Raw genomic sequence first — 5,044 nt, forward strand, 5'->3', positions numbered from 1 at the left:
TTAACTTCTACTATTCCCAAATGTATCTGTGAGTCTCAAATCCTCAATCCTAATTTTAATTAAGAATTGTTGGCCAGGCGCGGTGCCTCATATCTGTAATCTCAACACTTTGGGAGACCAAGGTGGGCAGATTGCGAGGTCAAGAAATCGAGACCATCCTGGTCAACATGGTGAAACCCCATCTCTACTAAAAAATACAAAAGTTAGCTGGGCGTGGTGGTGCATGCCTGTAGTCCCAGCTACTTGGGAGGCTGAGGCAGGAGCATTGCTTGAACCCGGGAGGTGGAGGTTGCAGTGAGTTGAGATCGCGCCATTGCACTCCAGCCTGGCAGCTGGCAACAGAGTGAGACTCTGTCTCAAAAAAAAAAAATTGAGAGACGGTGCCGGAGAGATAAGGGGGAGCCGAGAGGAAGGTGGGATGGCGGAGGAGATCATCACGCCTGTGTACTGCACCGGGGTGTCAGCCCAAGTGCAGAAGCAGCAGGCCAAGGAGCTGGGCTTGGGCCGTCATGAGAATGCCATCAAGTACCTGGGCCAGGATTATGAGCAGCTGCAGGCACGATGCCTGCAGAGTGGAACCCTCTTCCGTGGTGAGGCCTTCTCCTGTGCCCCAGAGCCTGGGTTTCAAGGAGCTGGGTCCCAATTACTCCAAGACCTATGGCATCAAGTGGAAGTGGCCCACGGAGCTGCTGTCAAACCCCCAGTTCATCGTGGATGGAGCCACCCGCGCAGACATCTGCCAGGGAGCACTGGGGGACTGCTGGCTCCTGGCGGCCATCACCTCCCTCACTCTCAACGACAACCTGCACCGAGTGGTTCCCCACGGCCAGAGCTTCCAGGATGGCTATGCCGGCATCTTCCATTTCCAGCTATGGCAATTTAGGGAGTGGGTGGATGTGGTCGTGGATGACCTGCTGCCCATCAAGGATGGGAAGCTGGTGTTTGTGCACTCTGCCGAAGGCCATGAGTTCTGGAGTGCCCTGCTCGAGAAGGCCTATGCCAACGTAAATGGCAGCTACGAGGCCCTGTCAGGGGGCAGCACCTCGGAGGGCTTTGAGGACTTCACAGGCGGGGTCACCAAGTGGTACGAGTTGCGCAAGGCTCCCAGCGACCTCTACCAGATCATCCTCAGGGCACTGGAGCCGGGCTCCCTGCTGGGCTTCTCCATAGACATCTCCAGCGTTCTAGACATGGAGGCCATCACCTTCAAGAAGTTGGTGAAGGGCCACGCCTACTCTGTGACCGGGGCCAAGCAGGTGAACTACCGAGGCCAGACGGTGAATCTGATCCGGATGCGGAACCCCTGGGGAGCGGTGGAATGGACAGGAGCCTGGAGCGACAGCTCCTCAGAGTGGAACAACGTGGACCCGTATGAACGGGAGCAGCTCCGTCAAGATGGAGGACGGGGAGTTCTGGGTGTCATTCCGAGACTTCATGCGTGAGTTCACCCGCCTGGAGATCTGCAACCTCACGCCCGACGCCCTCAACAGCCGGACCATCCGCAAATGGAGCACCACGCTCTATGAAGGCACCTGGCGGCGAGGGGAGCCCCGCGGGGGGCTGCCGGAACTACCCAGCCACCTTCTGGGTGAAACCTCAGCTCCAGATCCGGCTAGATGAGGTGGATGACTCGTGAGTCAGGCTGCAGCTTCATGATGCCCTTATGCAGAAGCACCGCTGCCGCGAGCGCCGCTGTGGCTGCGACATGGAGACCATTGGCTTCGCAGTCTGTGAGGTCCCTCCGGAGCTGGCGGGCACTGGATGCGTGACTTCCTCCTGGCCGATGCATCTCGGGCGAGCTCAGAGCAGTTTATCAACCTTTAAGAAGTGAGCACCCGCTTCCACCTGCCGCCCGCGGAGTACGTGGTGGTGCCCTCCACCTTCAAGCCCAACAAGGAGGGCGACTTTGTGCTGCGCTTCTTTTCGGGGAAGAGTGCTGGGACCGCGGAGCTGGACCAGATCCAGGCCAGTCTCCCCGACGAGCAAGCGCTCTCAGAAGAGGAGACTGACGGGAACTTCAAGGCCCTCTTCAGGCAGCTGGCCGGGGAGGACATGGAGATCAGCATGAAGGAGCTGCGGACAGTCCTCAACGGGATCATCAGCAGACACAAAGACCTGCGGACCAAGGGCTTCAGCCTGGAGTCGTGCCACAGCATGGCGAACCTCACGGATCGTGATGGCAACGGGAAGCTGTGCCTGGTGGAGTTCAGCATCCTGTGGAACCGCATCTGGAATTACCTGTCTGTCTTCCCGAAGTTTGACCTGGACAAATCGGGCAGCATGAGCGCCTACGAGATGCGGATGGCCATCGAGTCGGCAGGCTTCAAGCTCAACCAGAAGCTTTATGAGCTCATTCATCACCCGCTACTCAGAGCCCGACCTGGCGGTTGACTGACAACTTCGTGTGCTGCTTGGTGCGGCTGGAGACCATGTTCCGATTTTTCAAAACTCTGGACACAGATCTGGATGGAGTCATGACCTTTGACTTGTTTAAGTGGTTGCAGCTGACCATGTTTGCATGAGGCAGGGGCTCGGTCCCCTTCGCCGTGCTCCTGTCCCTCCTCATCTGCCAAGCCACACCTCCTGCCACGCCACACCAGGCCACGCCAGCTGCAAGTGCCTTCCTTGGAGCAGAGAGGAAGCCTCGTCCTCCTGTCCCCTCTCCTCTCAGCCGCTGTCATTCATCTGCTCTGGGTAGAGCTGGGTGGCCCCTGTGTGCACCTGCTATGGGCTCGGGATGGACTCGGGCCCTCCGTTGCCAAGCCAGGAAGGCAACTTTCGCTTGTTCCTGTCTTGGAACAGCCCCAGGTTTTCTCTGCATCCTGATGTGTCCCCGCTTCTCACTTGGTGCCACTGACCTTGCCTCACCTGCAGACTATAAACTATAACCACTAGCTCCACAGTCTGCAGTCCAGGCATGAGGAGCCGCCTCCCGGCTCGGGGAGGCCCCAGGGCTGGGAACGCCTGTGCCTTCCTGTGCAGAAGCCAACGCCCCCTCTGCCCCTCTCTGGCCCTGATACCAACCAGGAGCCATCCAGCCTGTGGGCAGTCGGCCTTCCCTCCTTTGCTCCTTTTTTATATTGGTGATTTTAAAGGAGACTCTTCAGAGTCTAGTGTACTGGTTTTAGGGGTGCCAGAGGCACTAGGTTTGGCGTGGGAGGTCCCGTGTTCCATACAGAGGAACCCCAAATAATAAAGGAAAAGGCCCCGCAAATAAATAAATAAAAAAGAATAGCTGGCCAAGCATGGTGGCTCATGCCTATAATCCCAGCACTTTAGGAGGTCGAGGTGGACCAATCACGAGGTCGAGAGATCGAGACCATCTGAGCCAATATGGTGAAATCTTGTCTCTACTAACAATACAAAAATTAGCTGGGTGTGGTGGCAAGCACTTGTAGTCCCAGCTGAGGAAACAGAGGCAGGAGAATCACTTGAACCCGGGAGGCGGAGATTGCAGTAAGCGGAGATCATGCCACTGCCCTCTGGCCTGGCAACAGAGTGAGACACTGTCTCAAAAAACAAACAAACAAAAAATATGTTTTCGAAAAAGATTGTTTAGGTCTTTTTACAAATGAACCTTGTGAATAGATATGTTGGTGATATCTTACAATGGGAATTAAAAATTTTACAGCTAGAAAGGACCTTGCAGGTCATCTAATTCTTAGCCTTCCCAGAGCATGACTCTGAAACTTAACCATGAACTGATATCTCCAGGCAATAGAGGATTTTGTAGACAGAGATTCTTGTACCTACTGCCTGGAGGATGTCAGCCTGCTTCAGTTTTCCCTTTGTCTTGCCTATGCTCCCACATAGATACCTCTTCTGTTTTTCTTAGGCTTTAAATCTTACCTATGGCTCCAAAATGGCTGCAGTAAAAGCCAAACAGGAGAGGGAGAGTGATATGGATTGATGAGAGATGAATATAAGCATGCCCAGACATGGGGAAATCCCCTTGGTGAAAACTGTGAAAGGCCTGAGGAAATAATAGTTCACTCCAACATGGCAGAGAGAGGGAAAGGGCAACACACACAGGCTTCTTGCAGGGGATGGACTGAAGTTACTCATAGTTATTCCAAGACCAGTAGAATTCAAGGTCAAAAATTCTAAAGAAGAAGGAGCAAATGCCAAGTTGTCAGCACCTGACCTTGCAGTGAATACATTCTTTTGCCTCTGTTGTGAAGAAACAATCTTATTCTAGCTGAAATGTTTTTTAGATTTGCCACTAAGAGGAAGGCAACCAGACCTCAGAAAGGCTTTTCTCCGATAGCAGATAACACATATCTAGAAATGCAGCAATGGCTTTGAGAGATAAGAATGTGATATCTCAGGCCAGGCACAGTGGCTCATGCCTGTAATCCCAGCACTTTTGGAGGCTGAGACAGGAAGATCATGAGATCAAGAGATCAAGACCATCCTGACCAGCAAGGTGAAACCCCAACTCTACTAAAAATACAAAAATTACCTGGGCATGGTTGTGAGTGCCTGTAGTTCCAGCTACTCGGGAGACTGAGGTAGGAGAATCACTTGAACCCAGGAGGCGGAGGCTGCTGTGAGCCAAGATCGTGCCAATGCACTTCAGCCTGGGTGACAGAGCAAGACTCTGACTTAAAAAAAAAAAAAAAGTGATATCTCTCTATGAGTATACAGAGAACAGTGCCAGGAGAGCCGAATATATGGTAGTTGATCATTAAATGTTTATTGAATGAAAACTCCGAGGTCAGATTCTGTGTTACTTTTCTTGCTTTGTCATAGCTATTTCCTTTTTTTTTTTTTTTTTTTAAAGATGGGGTTTCACCATGATGGCCAGGCTGGTTTTGAACTCCTGACCTCAGGTGATCCACCCACTTCGGCCTCCCAAAGTGCTGGGATTACAGGTGTGAACCACCACTATCATAGCTATTTCTTTTTTTTGTTTTTCTTTTTTTCTTCTATATATCTATGTCTTATTTTTCCCATCTGTGTTGAGGGCAAATGAAATCAAACAATCATGAGCTCTTCCTCTCAAGGAAGTTCACTAGAAAGCTGAAGTTTGGATTAGATGCAC

General features: G+C 52.4%; 1 pseudogene; it reads left to right on the forward strand.

Annotated features, from left to right (window-relative positions):
- Positions 1-418: 418 nt before the first annotated feature.
- On the forward strand, positions 419-2,708 carry LOC105734054 (calpain-1 catalytic subunit-like; annotated as a pseudogene).
- Positions 2,709-5,044: the final 2,336 nt, after the last annotated feature.

Source organism: Aotus nancymaae, unplaced genomic scaffold (genome assembly GCF_030222135.1).
Source record: "Aotus nancymaae isolate 86718 unplaced genomic scaffold, 86718_ANA_hifiasm-v0.15.2.pri h1tg000016l, whole genome shotgun sequence".
Classification (NCBI taxonomy): domain Eukaryota; kingdom Metazoa; phylum Chordata; class Mammalia; order Primates; family Aotidae; genus Aotus; species Aotus nancymaae.